General features: G+C 39.0%; 1 protein-coding gene across 9 annotated transcripts in view; it reads left to right on the forward strand.

Annotated features, from left to right (window-relative positions):
- Positions 1–16,910, forward strand: part of NCOA2 (nuclear receptor coactivator 2) — a 249,769-nt gene that overhangs the window by 42,719 nt on the left and 190,140 nt on the right. For 2 of the 9 annotated variants that reach the window (XM_037892453.2, XM_043539502.1), the window contains exon 3: positions 15,730–15,823. The exons of 2 other annotated variants lie outside the window; for them this stretch is intronic. The gene's annotated coding sequence lies outside the window, so the exon portion shown is untranslated. Of the gene's footprint in view, positions 1–678; positions 721–7,056; positions 7,128–8,643; positions 8,734–15,063; positions 15,159–15,729; positions 15,824–16,910 lie in introns of those variants that run through there. 5 more of the 9 variants (XM_043539506.1, XM_043539508.1, XM_037892454.2 and 2 more) reach the window with 5 other exon arrangements.

Raw genomic sequence — 16,910 nt, forward strand, 5'->3', positions numbered from 1 at the left:
GTGCCAAATGCAATGCTGTTATTTTCCAGCTGCTCCTTGCTCTCACTCAGACAATTTTATAAACATTCTGTAGGGTCTTGTTTCTGTAAACATTCCAGAATTGGTAACAATGTATGTGTAAATTTTAAAAAGTCCAAATGCACTTGAACACATAATGCATAGAAAACCTTCCCAACCCCTTATCTACCAAGTACAGAGTTCTGATTAATTTTAACCTGACAGAGCCATGTAGCTAAATTTAAGAATATTTTATATGAAAAAGCAAATTAAAAAAGAAACTTGAACTGAGAAAATCTATAAAAGTTTACTGCTTAAGATGCATGTTTGTTCTACTCAAATGACAACTGAATTTGGCAAAAAAATTGTTAGTTTATTGATTGAAAGAAATATCTTAGAGGAAGGTTACAAAATATGCTGCATTATTTATTCAGTGAAATACATGGGTCAGTATGTGTACAATTTAAAGTATTAAAATACAACAAATTTTTCATGATTTGGTTTATATCAATAAGAGCTAGGAAATTCAAAAATTAAGATATTACTCTTGTTTTTCATGCACATGTGTATTTTAAGGGTTGAGGATCAAATCTTGAACTCATGGAAATCACAGGTAAACTCCCATTGACTTCAATGGGATCTGGATTTAGCTCTGAATTTCCTGTTTTTATTTTATTTTAGACCAAATGCTGAGTATTATTTCAACATAACTGTGGGCCTAAGGTAAGTGTTTATACAACACTTGGAAATTTTCAGCATTTGATAGTAGTAGGAGCTCAGAATAAAAACAACCTAAAGGCCTGATCCTGTCCCTATTTAAGTAAATGAAGATTTTGCTATAGGCTTCAGTGGGATCAAGAACAGTAGACCTTTAATGCTGTACTTTATATTCAACAGAGTTCCATCATTACACAAATGTTTAGCTATCTCTCAAAACACAATAGTGAATGCTACTAAAATAGGTATTGTTCTGGCTGAGGAAAAGGTTAAGAGTAGAAAAAAGGAATCATTTACTAACATAACTGCTTTCCTATTCAACATAAATTCATTTCCCCTCTGCCAGTATATTTTGTTACCATGTCCATTTTCTGTTTACCTACGTTATGTCACTTGCACACTTGATTCTTGTGAAGGTATTGCTCTATTACTTTCAATTCAATAAGTACTAAGTTACACCTCATCAGCCCTTCTGGTCACGCCTCACAACAGTCACAGCCCTGTTAGCAGAACAACTGATTTTTAAAGCACAATGCTCATTCTCATATGCAACATTAGTGATGTCAGGAGTTGACTGCAAGCCTATCAATGAATGATGAGTACAATCATTGAATTACTCCATGAGACAGCGATGGAGGATTTGATGGCTTTCAAATACTAATCTCATCCTTTTACATCGCTGTTGGCCATTTATGTTAGCCTGTCCCATTAAATATATTAGATATGAGAAATTTGCCACTAAAACAGCTGGTACAAAATAAATGTGTGTCTGGACAGGAAGAGGAACTGGTTTCAGAAGCCATGGGAAACTAATCAAACTGGCCTAAACTAGTTTTTTCTCCTTTCAAAAGCAAGTAAAATTACAAATGTTTACAGGTCATGGAGGAAGTACTTTTTTCTGCATTCATGTCTTATCAAATATGTATTGTACTTTTGTTTTTAAACCAACTAAAAGCAGCATTGGAATGATGTAAAGATCAGTTAGGATTTTATCAGAGTTGTGTGTTTTGAGACTATTGCAAGTAACAAGAGAATTTCGGAAATATGGCATGGGACATGGTTTTTATTCTAGTGTCAGTCTTAGGGCCTAGTCTACATTTAAAATGTAAGTTGACATAGCTATGGTGCTCAGGGTTGTGAAAAAACCCACCCCTCAGAGCACCATAACTATGTCAACCTAACCTCCACTGTAGACACAGCTAGGTTGACTGACGAATACTTCCATTGACTTAGCTACCATCACTTGGAGAGGCGATGTTCCTACAACAATGGAAAAGCTCCTTCTGTCACTGTAGGCCGTCTCTATGTTACGAGGTTATACCGCCATAACGATGGCGCTGTAGTTATGCTGCAATAGTCCCCATAGCTTAGACATGGCCTTAATATTCAGCACTGGTATCAGTAACTCTACTCATTGATCATGTAGTGTAATCAAAAGCATAATAAAATTTTGGGTAACCAAACACCCTGTCTAGTGATGATACTTCTCCTGCTCTGAATTCATTTTTATCATTATGAAATAAATTTACTATGTCCTCATATGCTTTGGTGAATATCAGTGCAGACTGATTGATTAATTACTTTGCCTCCTTAAGCTGCATAGTCTAAGATTTAGCTCCTCTAAGGTTCATCTAAAGAATCAATGAAAATATTAATGCTGCAAGTACTTGCAACAAAATTCTGGTTACAGATTTTATCAGTTTCAATTTTGGTTGTAAATTTTGTTGGTTCTTTCACTTTCCTTGTATTTATAGATTCCGAGGAGCAAATTTTGAATGAAAACTGTACAAATTGATTACTTATTTTCAGCTAAAATTATGTTTTAATTGGAATTTCTTTTCTTTGTGCATCATTCTACAGCTCTACAAATGCTAAAAAAGACTCCATGCAAATGATTAAGTTTTCACACAAAACCATTTACTCTAAAAGTCAATTAATTTGACAAAATATTAAAATTTTATACCAAAATATTGAAATCTGGGATATGTCAGCTTTCTTAACAAAACATTTTGTTTGATACTTCCAATTTAATTTTTTCTGTGTGTCTGATACACTTGGTTTAGAATTCAAGGAAAATTCTCAAGTTCTTTATTATTATGGACTAGATTTTACTAAAGCAAAAAAACCCTGGCTTTCACACTCTGGCGTCCCTTTTAAGTTGCACAAATGGATTTTAAAGAGTTTCCACTCTGGTGTATGGTGTGGAAATACTGGTACTTACTAATAAGCTGCTTTTCAGTGGTTAGAGTAGTTAGCACTGTAAAGTCAGATTCTAAATATACAGTATGCTGGAACAGGTTTTAGTACCTTCCTTTCCCCTGCATTTGCTTTGTTTTTATACATACACAAGGTAGTAGGCTTATGTAGCTTTCTTTGATTATTTGAATGGCTAGAAGCACCAGAATATTAAACTAAAAGCAGTGTGGGCTTACAGGGAATACTGGCCATACAAACGTGTGAATTCTCTATCATGCACTCACTTTTTTTTCATGATATACTTAAGAGAAATCCTGGCTTCTGATCAATTGAAAACAGCCATGTGGTGAATCTTTAAGTTTGATCAATATTGGTCAGAGGTCAGTAATACTGAGCTCTAGGATGACATTAACCAATCTTAATGTATGTGCAAATTGATGCAGGCTGCTGTCTCTTGTAGGCAGTGCTCCAAAGAACTAGAGGGGGTTTGGGAGACTCTCTCTTCTCTTTAACGTGTGAGTTGGATTAAAGGTGCACCCTCAGTCAGTCAAACAATGATTATTACTGCAACATTGGGCTGTAATAGTCGCTCTGTCTCTTTATAGTACCATCACATCAGGTGTTGGACTAGTCAATCTTCTGTGATTAGATGGAGTGTACAAGTCGCTTCCACTTTCCTGGCCTGCCCCACTCACTTTTCTGTATTCCCAAGATGAGAACCTTTATAAAGCGCAATTCTACGCACTGGGTTGCAGATTCCTCCTGCATTGCCTCTCTGCAACTTGCCTCACCCATCCAGTGGGTTTGTTTTTTTAATTGTATTTTGGGACTAATAAGGCAATGGGCAGAATGTATAATTATTCTTAATTATAATTATGCATGTGATTTTTTTTTCAAAATACCAGCTATGGTATTTTGAGCTAATTTAATTGGTATCAAGGTATGTACTTTTTAAAATTGATGAAACAGATGAATTTAGTGTAACAAAATATTTTTCTTATTTTAAAAAACATGAGCCTTCTTGCCAACCAATCAAGACTCTTCATCCATATTGAGAGCTGGATGTAGCAAATCTGTCTTAACAGAATGATGAGAAATTCTGAATGCCAGCTTGGTGATTTCTTAATATAGATTTCAGAACCATTTCTTAATCTAGTTTTCCATAGCATAATCTGAGATTTGTGGGACCTGAATCAGTGTGTGACAAGACAATCTCTTCTAGGTGGGATCTTTATATTAAACTCCTGCCTCCCAATACTGTGTACACCCATTTCAAATTAAGCACTGTAGTTAAGCATTTCAAGTTAGCACCTAACGAGAGAACTTGCTAGTGCCCTCTAACTCCTTAAACTCTGTTTCATGAAGTCAGCTCTAAGGAGGACTTTATGCATGTTTTAGAATGTGGATTTGAGAAGGTAATACAAAACCAAGCTGTGGTTAGTTCATCATTTTAATAAGAGCATAAACTGTGATTGTCAACATCGCCCTCAACATTGGGGTGACTACTACTAGTAGTAAAGACTTAGGTGGACCCATTCACAATGCACCTTATCGCATACATTTTTAGTATGAAAAATTATGGAAATACTTGTCTGTCATGACTTCAATCCCTTGTTTGTTTTGGCTTGCTGATTTGTACAGTCTTTTAAAATAAAATTACCCTTTTATTCCCTTATAATAATGACTCCTTAGTAAAGTGATAGAAGCAAGTTAGAGTAAAAAGAGGTTTCTAGAGAACACAGTTTCATGCTTTAATATTACTACTTTCTGCTGCCAACGCTAACTAAGAATAGAGGAGGTTGTGGTTTATTACATGTACTCTTAATGGGGTACTCACTCACTGCAGGTGGCACCGCCTTCTGGATGTTCTGGGGATTAGCTGTCTTCCAGGTCCAAGACCTCCCCTAGTGTCTCTCCCCCCTGTTGTTCTTTCTCACTCCAGGAGCTGCAGCTTTCTTCCCTTGTGGGGTATAGAGTCTCAACTTGACCCGCTGTCCAGGCAATGCCACTGTGTCAGTGGCTGGTAGGGGAACATGGGCCCTCCCACTACTCCAGGTTCTAGCCCAGGGATCCTGCAACATGCAGCCAAGATCTGTTCAGTCTTCAACCTTGTTGCTCTGTTCCTGGGCTGCTTTCTACTCATCTCCTAAAGGTTTCCTTCTGTATCCCCCTCTCTTCTGCATACACCCTTCCCTCAGAGTCAGAGTCCTACTCTTTCCATGAATTCCTTCTTTCCCTCTCTAATGCACCAAGGGTGGCAGCAGAAATCGTCACTGCAACCATTTCTGTTGCCAGTATCCTGGCTTTATACTAGCTCAGTCCACGCCCGCTCAGATGAACTTCATCCTGGATCAGGGGTTGCGTCTTCAGCCTAATCCCCTCATATGTGGCCTATCACACTAACTGGACTTTTCTCAGCTTTCTTAACCATTTCAGAGCTGTTGTGCAGTGAACACCCCATCACTGTGCTGTACTTGACACATAACTTACATTTTCAAAGAGCTTTACAAACACTCTTATTGCAAAACGGAGAGTTACAATAGGCAAGTGCCATCCCAGTTTTACAGATGGGAAACAGGTGAGAGAGAGGTCAGTGTTTGAACCAGGATTAGAATTCAGGAATTGCTAGATTCTAGCTCAGTTTTCAGTCCCCCTATACTCTGCAGCATCTGCAGGCTTTTTGATCTTGCACGTATTTAGCAACTCCTGCCATTTCCCTGTGTGAATTCCAGACACCACCAATCATTTCATATAACTCTTCGGAAAAGTGCTTCTTTCGCTGTTTTGGTCTGTGTTGTTATTTGGGAACCTTCTGAATGTTCTGAAACATTAATATGAATTTTGCACATATGCTTATTTTGAGGCCCCATTTCCTAAGTCTTAACATATATGGCCTGGCAAACTTAAATGTTTCCATGTGGCACTGAAAATTTTGGATTCAAAATAGCTTATAGATCACAATGACCATCATAAATACTACAGAACTTCAGTTCTACAAATAGACCTGAACAGAGTAAACATTACTTTGCACATGATCTACTACTGGTTCCTGGATGTAACTATGTATTATTGTTATCCTATTAAAGGTATAACCAAGTAAAAGTGTGCATTTTTGTATGTTCCTTTTTGAGTGATGGTATTCATTTCTGATTTCTATTTTGATACATATCTTGAAACAACTTCTCTGGTTCGTCATATTTATAAAATCGGTCAACTCTAAAGTAGAAATGGTACCCCCAATCTGATCCCGCATGTCAGGAAGTAAGAAATACCCTCTGCTCTTACATTTCTTATCAGTTAGCTCTTACATAATTCTGAACAAATGCCCTGATTTCTTGAGTTTCTGAATCATGTTTGAAACTTCAGTGGTTGGGGGAGGAGGGCAGGGCACACTGACTTTTACTTGCTTTGGGCATGGGATACCCTGAAAAAGGATGATGTTTATGCTCTGCTGTTAACAAAACTTGAAATATTATATCAGAGGACAAAAATATAACTTTTGAGCGGCTAACTATGTTTAGGCAATGTGTGAGCTGCTGGAGCAGATACACTGGTAATGTCAGAGTACACTGAACAGGATTTCACACAGATTGTAACTTTGTACCTTGAAAATGTTTACTAACCCTGTAGAGATTATAATTGCAAATACTTTAACCAAAGAGATTGAAAAAATTATTACAGGAAGAAAATATTTGTTAGGCCTGAAATAAACATTTTCTGATATTTTTGTATCTGTTAGTTAAAACAAAAATATTTCTTTTCATAGTGTTTGGTTTGATTTCAGATCTGGACACAAGATTTTAAACTGGTATTAATATTTTGCTCTGTACTTGGTACAATAGTTCATCAAGCGGCCACACAGGTTAATAGGTAACAGCAGCTCTTTATTTGTAGTACAACTTTATATGTGCTGAACAAGTTTGGGAGTGCCGTAAAATGTTTGAGCAGAAATAGAGTTACATGAAGAAAGGAAATACGTTATTTATATTATAATGTAAATGCTGGCTTTTCTCTATGCAAATACAACTTGGAACATACAAGATTGACAGTAACTCTGTGTGTGTGTGTGTGTGTGTCTGTCTGTCTGTCTGGGTAAAGCATGTCTTGGCTTATCAGGGTAACAGAATGAAAAATTAACTCTTTTAGGTAGTGGTAGGACTAGAAGCTCAACTCTGTGGTGAGAAGTTATTGTGAGGACACAGCAGCATCATATAAAGGTAGTACTTGCATTAACATCACTTATGCCCCTGTGAAGTTGGGTAGGTTTGTAGGAATGGGGTTTTTTGGTCCTGACAGAAGCCTCAGTGCATATCAGCAAGCTTACCACAGTTGGCTGAGGCACAGGCTCTATCCTTACTGGGGCCAGCAACCATCCCTCACGTAGAAGAGGGTATATCAGGCCTAGGGTATGTCTACACAGCCCACAGCAAAGAGCCTCCGCAGCATGGTTTAATAGATTTAGGCTAGCAGGGGCAAGCCGCAACTTCAAAGCACTGTCTGCACAGCTATTTTAGAGGGCTAGTGTGAGCTCCGTTAACCCAAGTGCAGATCTGGTCGCCCCATCTGAAAAACGATATGTTGGAATTGGAAAAGATTCAGAAAAGGGCAACAAAAATGATTAGGGGTATGGAATGGCTGCCGTATGAGGAGAGAGTAATAAGACAACGAAGGGGGGATATGACTGAGGTCTATAAAATCATGACTGGCATGGAGAAAGTAAATAAGGAAGTGTTATTTACTTCCCCATATAACACGAGAACTAGGGGTCACCAAATGAAATTAATAGGTAGGAAATAGGAAATTAATAGGTTTAAAACAAACAAAAGGAAGTATTTCTTCACACAACGCACAGTGGAACTCTTTGCCAGAGGATGTTGTGAAAGCCAAGACTATAACAGGGTTCAAAAAAGAACTAGATACATTCATGGAGGATAGCCATTGATGGACCTCTTAGCCAGGATGGGCAGGGATGGTGTCCCTAGCCTCTGTTTGCCAGAAGCTGGGAATGGGCAACAGGGGATGAATCACCTGATGATTACCTGTTCTGTTCATTCTTGCTGGAACACCTGGCATTTGCCACTGTCAGAAGGCGGGATACTGGGCTGGATGGACCTTGGGTCTGACCTAGTATGGCTGTTACTATGTTAAGTCTGTCGATGTGGGATGGAGGGTCGCTGCTGTGAGCTGTGTAGACATATTTATAATGCTCCAGCATCTGTAAAACAATGCAGTTCTTGCTGACAGGATTTGCTGATTCCTGGCTGTTTCTGAGTGTTTCACCTCGAGGAGAGCAGTTAGGTTTGGGTCTGTGTGGTGGTCGGGATTTTAGTTGACAATGTGTTTGGGGTTACATGTCCTAATTGGATTTACTGTCATCTGACAACCAGCCAGTTGGATTGGCCAGTGACCAGGCCTCTGGCTGTGCTGCCCAGCTTTGCTGGGTGGAATGTAAAAGTAGCCTTGCCAGGAGCAACAGGCCTCTTCCTGCTGCCTGCTCCTTAGGTGTAAGGGGATCCAGTTTTGTTTCCTCCCTTTCCATGTATTGAGCAATATTGTACTTTTCTGTAATTTATTGAATTCCTGCTGGTTATGATGGGCACGTTGTAAGAAAGTACTGTTATTTGTCTCTCAGCAGTAAGGGCGCTTGGGCTGTAAAGGCCATCTGCTTTTGTGGTTAGGAAAAAATGTGTTGGGATTTCTACCCTAACTCTGTTCTCCATATGTTTCTCCTAGGAAATGGCTTTTTGCTAACTTTGGGCCTCAAGAGATACTGCATATTAAGATATTCGTGGAGCACCTTGGGTATTCATTTTTTATGCACAGGTGGTTAGTTCTTTTCAATAAAGTGTGGTTCAGAGGAGTCGCTATCTCTTTGGCATCATTGGCTCCTGTGACCTTTAGAGCCCACACTCTGAGGGGGCTTAAATCTACTAGTTTCTGCAGAGAAGCACATGCCACATGCACATGGGGTTTGTGCCTGCATGAAGGACCAATGTGCCAGATTAAAGTGAAAAACTGTAGGTTGTCCTGTAGCATGATGGAGGCCAAGACAGCTTCAAAATTCCTGCAATGTTACAGGTTGCCCGTGCACTTGGGTTTGGGTCAAATTTAGTAAGAACTTCCTGTTTGGTTTGGCTTTTTAATAAGATCTGCAGCCAGACTGATCTCATAAAATGTGTCTCATTATTTTCTGATTTGAATTCAGTGGATAAGGATTATTTGAATGAGGAGAAACAAAAACGAACTATTGACTTGATTAAATTATATTAAGTCCTGGTACAGGACTACAATGAAGCACTTCCAAAATGTAAACTTAAATATTGTATACTAAACAAACTATAAAATTGCTTAGAGTGGAGTGCAAAATGGCTTTTACTTGGCTTAGAAAGCTAATTAGTGGGAGCCTTAGCTCTTGAAAAGTCCTAAAAGTTTACATTAGTTTTTAAGAGCTGAAAAAAGTTACATTAATGATTAATATGAGCAAGCGAAATCATTCAGATTTTGAAATCTATCAGGCACATAGTTCCAAGGTCACTAATTTGCCAAAATACTGTGGACATGTTTGAAAAAGCTATGTTAAATAATTATTTATGTAAGTTTGATAGTGACACCATAGAAACCTCATAGGAATTATGTATTGCCACAGTATAGTTGAGATTTTACACACACAAGTACGGAAATTAAAATTTGATTCAGATACCAGTTTTAAAAATCTGCTTTCTTGCACGTACATAATATTTTTGTTACTTTATAATATAACTTTATTTTAATTTGTAGGTGCAATTTAGAAGAGTTCTCTTGTTCAGTTCTCTTGTTCAGTTAATAATTTTGAATTTTCTGACTTTGCGTATGTAAACCCTTCACCATTACTTTATATTAATGTAGTTCTACATTTAATTTTCTGGTATCACACACTGTAATAAATTAAATAATTTGTATTTACTCAATCATGGAATCACTAAAGTAATGCGAGTTTAACAAATAACTAGTATACCTAGATGGACTCTTCACATCTCTATTTCAGGACAGGACTTAAGCACATATTTAAGTTCTGTTGACTTTAATGTGCTTTAAGCACGTGCTTTAAATGCTTTTCTGAATAAGAATGTTTTCTGAATTGGGACTGTAAATTGTTATGGAACTCCGGTTTAGTGAGCTAGTGCAGAATGCTGTTTTCACTTATAACATCATTTATCTTTGAATCAATCTTCATGAACTAAGCAAAGCCTGCTTTCCTAACTGATGGCTGAGGGCATGGCATGTTTGATCTTAAAAAAATTAAACAGTGTACAATTGCACACAGTAATTGAAAAATATCTTAATGCTGTAAAATATCTTCCCATGCACACACTATGATAACTTACCTATGCTACAGTCACATACCCTAACATCAAATCCCTTTAAGGTGTCTCACGTTGGGAACCCAATCGTGGACTAGCTTTTCCTGTCAAAGAGCTGAGTGATTCCTTTTCATACATGATTTTTATAATAATCAGTGTTACAAACTATTGAGTATTACACACAAACTATGTTAAAAGAATATTATTTAGGTTGCAAAATGAAGCACTCAAAAATGGGGAAATGTCAGACCTACACTAGGCTATGCAACCTTAATTCTCCAAGTTTGTGCATCCTGTGCATAGGGATCCTGTGGAAATAATGGTATGATATCCTGTAGTTAAAGACTATGTATCATAATGCATATGCACAAGAGAGTTGATTAAAACTGCAAAGACAAGTGTTATAACGGGCATATCCCAACTTTTGAGTGCTTGAATTTGCAACCTAATCATGCTATTTTAGTATTTTTGGAGTGTAATTTCCTAGGTTGTTGTTTAAATGAAAAAATGTATTTTATTTCATTGAATGATGAACGATAATGACATAAATTAAAAAAATAAATTAAATAAAAAAACATTATGTGCAACTGTAACAATCCCCCTCACCCACAATCATGAATCAGCAGTAGGGTTTGAACCTTGAGCCTTCAGCATTGCAGCACAAACTGTTATCACTTGAGCAACAAGACTAACAATATTATCTGGCAACAAAAGACTGCTAATTTCCCTGAGGGGGGGCGGAGGGGAATAGGTTGCAGTTCCGGGGGTGATCAGGAGGAAGCCTTGCTCTCTCTCTACCTGCCCCAGCCCCAGCATTGTGGGGAGCTCCTCCTCCCTGTATAAGCCCGAGATGGGGGATTGACCGCTGGTGCCATAGAATCATAGAATATCAGGGTTGGAAGGGACCTCAGGAGGTCATCTAGTCCAACCCCCTGCTCAAAGCAGGACCAATCCCCAACTAAATAATCCCAGCCAGGGCTTTGTCAAGCCTGGCCTTAAAAATATCTAAGGAAGGAGATTCCACCACCTCCCTAGGTAACGCATTCCAGTGTTTCACCACCGTCCTGGGGAAAAAGTTTTTCCTAATATCCAACCTAAACCTCCCACACTACAACTTGAGACCATTACTCCTTGTTCTGTCATCAGCTACCCCTGAGAACAGTCTAGATCCATCCTCTTTGGAACCCCCTTTCAGGTAGTTGAAAGCAGGAATCAACTCATTCTTCTCTTCCGCAGACTAAACAATCCCAGTTCCCACAGCCTCTCCTCATAAGTCATGTGTTCCAGTCCCCTAATCATTTTTGTTGCCCTCCGCTGGACTCTTTCCACTTTTTCCACATCCTTCTTGTAGTGTGGGGTCCAAAACTGGACACACTACTCCAGATGAGGCCCCACCAACGTCGAACAGAGGGGAACGATCACGTCCCTCCCTCTGCTGGCAGTGCCCCTACGTATACATCCCAAAATGCCATTGGCCTTCTTGGCAACAACGGCACACTGTTGACTCATATCCAGCTTCTCGTCCACTGTAACCCCTAGGTCCTTTTCTGCAGAACTGCTGCCTAGCCATTCGGTCCGTAGTCTGTAGCGGTGCATGGGATTCCTCCGTCCTAAGTGCAGGGCTCTGAACTTGTCCTTGTTGAACCTCATCAGATTTCTTTTGGCCCAATCCTCTAATTTGTCTAGGTCCCTCTGTATCCTATCCCTACTCTCCAGTGTATCTACCGCTCCTCCCAGTTTAGTGTCATCTGCAAACTTGCTGAGGGTGCAATTCACACCATCCTCCAGATCATTTATGAAGATATTGAACAAAACCGTCCCGAGGACCGACCCTTGGGGCACTCCACTTGATACTGGCTGCCAACTAGACATGGAACCATTGATCGCTACACGTTGAGCCCGACAATCTAGCCAACTTTCTATCCACCTTATAGTCCATTCATCCAACCCACACTTCTTTAACTTGCTGGCAAGAATACTGTGGGAGACCGTGTCAAAAGCTTTGCTAAAGTCAAGGAACAACACGTCTACCGCTTTCCCCTCATCCACAGAGCCAGTTATCTCGTCATAGAAGGCAGTTAGAGTAGTCAGGCATGACTTGCCCTTGGTGAATCCATGCTGACTGTTCCTGATCACTTTCCTCTGCTCTAAGTGCTTCAGAATTGATTCCTTGAGGGCCTGCTTCATGATTTTTCCAGGGACTGAGGTGAGGCTGACTGGTCTGTAGTTCCCAGGATCCTCCTCCTTCCCTTTTTTAAAGATGGGCACTACATTAGCCTTTTTCCAGTCGTCCGGGACTTCTGATGTGCTGAGTCTGGGAGGAGTAGTGGTTTTGGGGAGCCCAGCCTGTGTCTGTCTCTACCACCCTGCCACATGCACACCTGGGAGTCCTGAAAGTGGGGGCAGAGAAAGGATCTGTGGAATAGAGTCCTTTCTCCCACCCCCTGCTACAGCTCAGCTACTCTGGCAGCTCCCTGATGTTCCACTGGAGCAGCTTGTGGGGGTGCAAGCCATGCCTCTGAATGTTCAGTGGTGGTTTTGGCATGTTGCCAGTATTTTCCTGAGGAATGCAAGTGAGAGAAGGGAAATGGCCATTTTTAATAGTTTATATCTCAGCCAAAATCTGAATGGAATTTCATGGGACTAAGAAAAAGCACTTCTGTAGCCCACGGGGGATTCCCTGTGCGGAATACCAAAGGCATACCAAATGCCAAAGGTCTACTGCAAATAATGGAGACATGAAAGCTTCTCAAAGATGAAGTTGCAAGAATACTTTATAATGGAAAGTGTTAGGCAACCTAAATACAGGGGTTGCTACCAGCTTCCGCTATGATATACTTGAACTGCTAATATGAAAAATTCCATTGAACTCAATAGGACTTTTTGTTCTGTCATTTTCAATGTTGCTGTTCAAGTCACATGGTATTCTTTCAGTTGTAGGAAGGCTACTGTGAACTGGTAACTTTTCTGTTTGCCCAGTATTTACATCTTAATGGTGTCATTCACATTGGGCCAACCTCACAACTGTCATAACAACTGCGCTGAAGTTATTAAGAATTGCACTCACTTAAACCAGAGCTGGGAATTTTGCTCCAATGTATTCAGGGATTAGACTTCAGGAGATTACATACCACAAGGCCTATAATTCCTAGGCACACTATATTTGCATCTAATCTGTGTCTAATTGGGTTGTACCTGTATTATGTACCCAGTAGTAACTGGTCTGGTGCAAAAAACCATTATGGAATATAATGGAAGATGATACTGTTTTTCAAATGCATAAAACACTGCTACCTGTCTACATTTTATTCCTGCAATTTTTGTTGTTGTTGATTAACAGTGAGCTCACTACTGGAAGGTGCCATTAACTTCCCTTGCAGGTGAATATTTAGTCTATAAACTGTTCAGGGCAAGAACTGTCGCTTTGTCTTTGTACAGCACAGCACCCAGCACAGTGGGGTCCTAATTCTGAGTGGAGCCTTTGAGAGCCATGTAATATAAATATTTACTGCCAATAATGAAAGATCACTCTGCACCTTGCAGGATCATGCCCATTATAACAAAAATAGACCTCTTGGCTAAAACTGAAGAATGCAAATAAAATCTGGTTGATAATTCTACTATGAAAATTATTTTTATTTTCAGTGTGTCTTGATTAAATCACAGTATATATCTGGGACTCTCTTAGCTTCAGCTAGCGGAATGCCTTTATTGACTAATTGTACCTCAGTTGTTGGAGACTCTTTTTATAGACTTTAGAATGAGTGACTTAATGCAATGCAGTCTGCTTGGGAGAGGAGTGCAGATGAAGATTGCAGACCTCTGTGTCATTTCCCCCTAAAATGTTAAATTGTTCTGTGTTTCTCAGAATAATAGTGCAGATAGTATGTCCTTGAAATAGGTTTTTTTTGTGTTTGTTTTTTCTTTCAGTTTGTGTGCAGACAGATTAGATACTGCATAGGAAAAAATGTCTTTAGTCTGAAGTACTTAGGTGAAAGATTTTCTGAAAGCAATGTATGGCTGAAGGTGATTGTTACTTATTATGGGATCATTTGTTTGGGTTCCAGTATCCCCTTCCACTGTGCAGTGAGGAGCAAAAATGCAGAAATGAGGTGGATGGAGCTACGTAGCTGTGCTGGAGCCTGTAGCATCTTCTACTGTGCAGCTACGTCTGTTCCCTTTGCTAGACTGTCACCAGATCCCAATGTCAAAAAGAGAGCCACTTTATGTAGTATATTTCCTCCATCCAGTAGGGGCGACATAATGCACAATGGGGAGGATAAATTATTCCTGATTGGATCAGCAACATCTATCTTATGTGCTCTATGACCTCCAGAGGGTTGCAGCATTTCAGCCAGCCCAGTTACCTTATCAGAGGTGAGCTTTGCTTGGAAGGAGTGTGGAGGGGGAGCTTTGCTCCAAGATGCTGCTGACTGTGGATCTGTGATCGGGGTTTGGGTCAGGGTTTTTCCTGAATCCTCCAATTTACAGCTTGAGGCCACTGCAAGAATGATGCAGTTCCTCAACAGCTATGTGATTTTTTTCATTCTTGTTTCCCTTCTGTGCGTTTTTACATGGGAGAGGAGAACATGAGCTTCACTCACATATATTAATGCAGTGCCCTTCATGCAAATTGTTCTGGCTGTGTGCCCTGTGAAAAAGGGAACGTAGGAACAAGTGTAAAGTAAAAAAAAAATTCAGGGTTTGGTTTAAGCAGTATTACTAATTTAGCAGATCTATCTTGAAATGACAAAGGATTTTGCAAATGAGATGCATAACCAAAGAATTTGCATACAGAGATCTGGCTCATATCTGCAGTGTCGATGGAAGATTGACTGTGGCTATGAGGAATGTAAGGAGCTAAAAGCCATGATATTACCAAGAGTTATAAGGCTCTGAAGTGTCTAGGTATGGAAAAGAATTTTAGTGCATTATTTGTTTCTTGGAAATCAACAGTTATGCAGAGCGCATAGGGAAAAAAAAAGATAACCTAGAAAAGTCATAACCTTAACCCAAAAACATCGGTTGATATTGCCGTAGCAGCACAATATTAGCAAAATAATTTTCAAGTCTGTATGCTTAATAAAGAACCAGTGCTAGAGTAACATGGCAAGGAAAGCTTGCTCTTAGATACTATCCTAGCTGCAAAATCCTGTAAAACTGCATTACGTGTTATGTGAACCAAATGAAAGCAGAAGTAAGCAGAGAATTACAATAATCTGGCTAAACTGAACAGGGTTCATTTTATTTTGAGTGAAGTTCAGTGCAAGTTGCATATATGTAAGGCTTTGTGCTCTTAATAGATCTGCTGTCTCATCTGAAACTTATGGATAATAGCTTAGAAGCTGACTAACTTGCCATACCAGTCTTACAGTGTTTTTTGTTTTGCTCAAAGTAGATGAAAGGTTAATTTAAGTATGGTTACAGTAGTACTGCATTCCTGATGATGTTGGTAGCTTAATGACAATCTTTGTTGTAGAAATCAGGAAATGTGGGTTGAGCCTCTGGGATCTGTATGGCTGATGCGTGAAAATGTTACGTCCTGAATGACAAGATACTGCTGGAACAGCTTGGTATGTAACACAGCTGATTATATGTCTATGCTTTTGATTATCTTCCTTTCTTTCTTTCGGTAAAACAAGATAGACATTTAAAGTTTTCTGCACTTAAAAGTTTCTTTCTGTAGTAACATTTCTCCACACTTTGGTTAGGGTGTTCCACGACGCACTCATGTACCAACACTGACGGATTGCAGATTTATTCCAAATGTATTCGACACACCGACTCTCAATGGTTAAACAGGCTGACATTTAACTGGAATGAATTTGATCATACTGATTAAAAACTGCTCTTGTGGTGTATACATTTATATATTGGTTTGAAATTCTCAGTTTGTATAAAAAGAAATGGTTCATAAATGTTAACATAGAATATTTGTCATAAAGTGAACTTAATGTATGCAAAGGCTCAAATACTGTTTATTGTGGAAGCAAGAGGAGGCTATGAAACTTTTTCTTGCTTCATTTTTCTAAATTTTTTCAGTGAAATACTGAGGTATAGGTAGGGTGGAGTTGGCACTGGGAGCTGGAGGATTTATATATTGAGGTTTATTTAATTGAAATACTGAGAGCCCTTGCATTTATTAGAAATGTAACTTTGATTACATTTTAATTTTGTTCAGTGAAAGGCAAGATTATCTACTGAAGTTGTGCTGGTGTCTATTCTCTATTTATCAAATTATTTCGTAAATCTAAAGTTCATTGACAGCCCTGTAGGGCACTTGCTGGTGTCATTGGATCTTCAGATTTTCATTCTCTCCTTTATTTTCAAATTCTTTATACTGGCCCTGCCTCTAACCAGTTTGCATTCTTTCTGTTCTGTTGGACTGTAGTTAAACGCTAGGTGTAAAACTGGCCTCTGCTCTGAGATCTTTGCAGTATTTAGGCACAGTGGAGATGAGATAGGAACAGAAAGTTAACTTTAACTTGGAATTCCCATTTTTTTTTCAGCTTCTCTATATGAATTAAGTTATTTTATCTTGGTTATTTTCTGCATTTCAAATCATGCTTACTCACTTCTGCTGAAATGTAAAATATGTTAAGCATTCTGGACCACTTGAGAAACATATTTCACTGAATTTTCATTTGTAAAGCATTACAG

Source organism: Chelonia mydas, chromosome 2 (assembly GCF_015237465.2).
Source record: "Chelonia mydas isolate rCheMyd1 chromosome 2, rCheMyd1.pri.v2, whole genome shotgun sequence".
In the NCBI taxonomy this organism is placed as follows: domain Eukaryota; kingdom Metazoa; phylum Chordata; order Testudines; family Cheloniidae; genus Chelonia; species Chelonia mydas.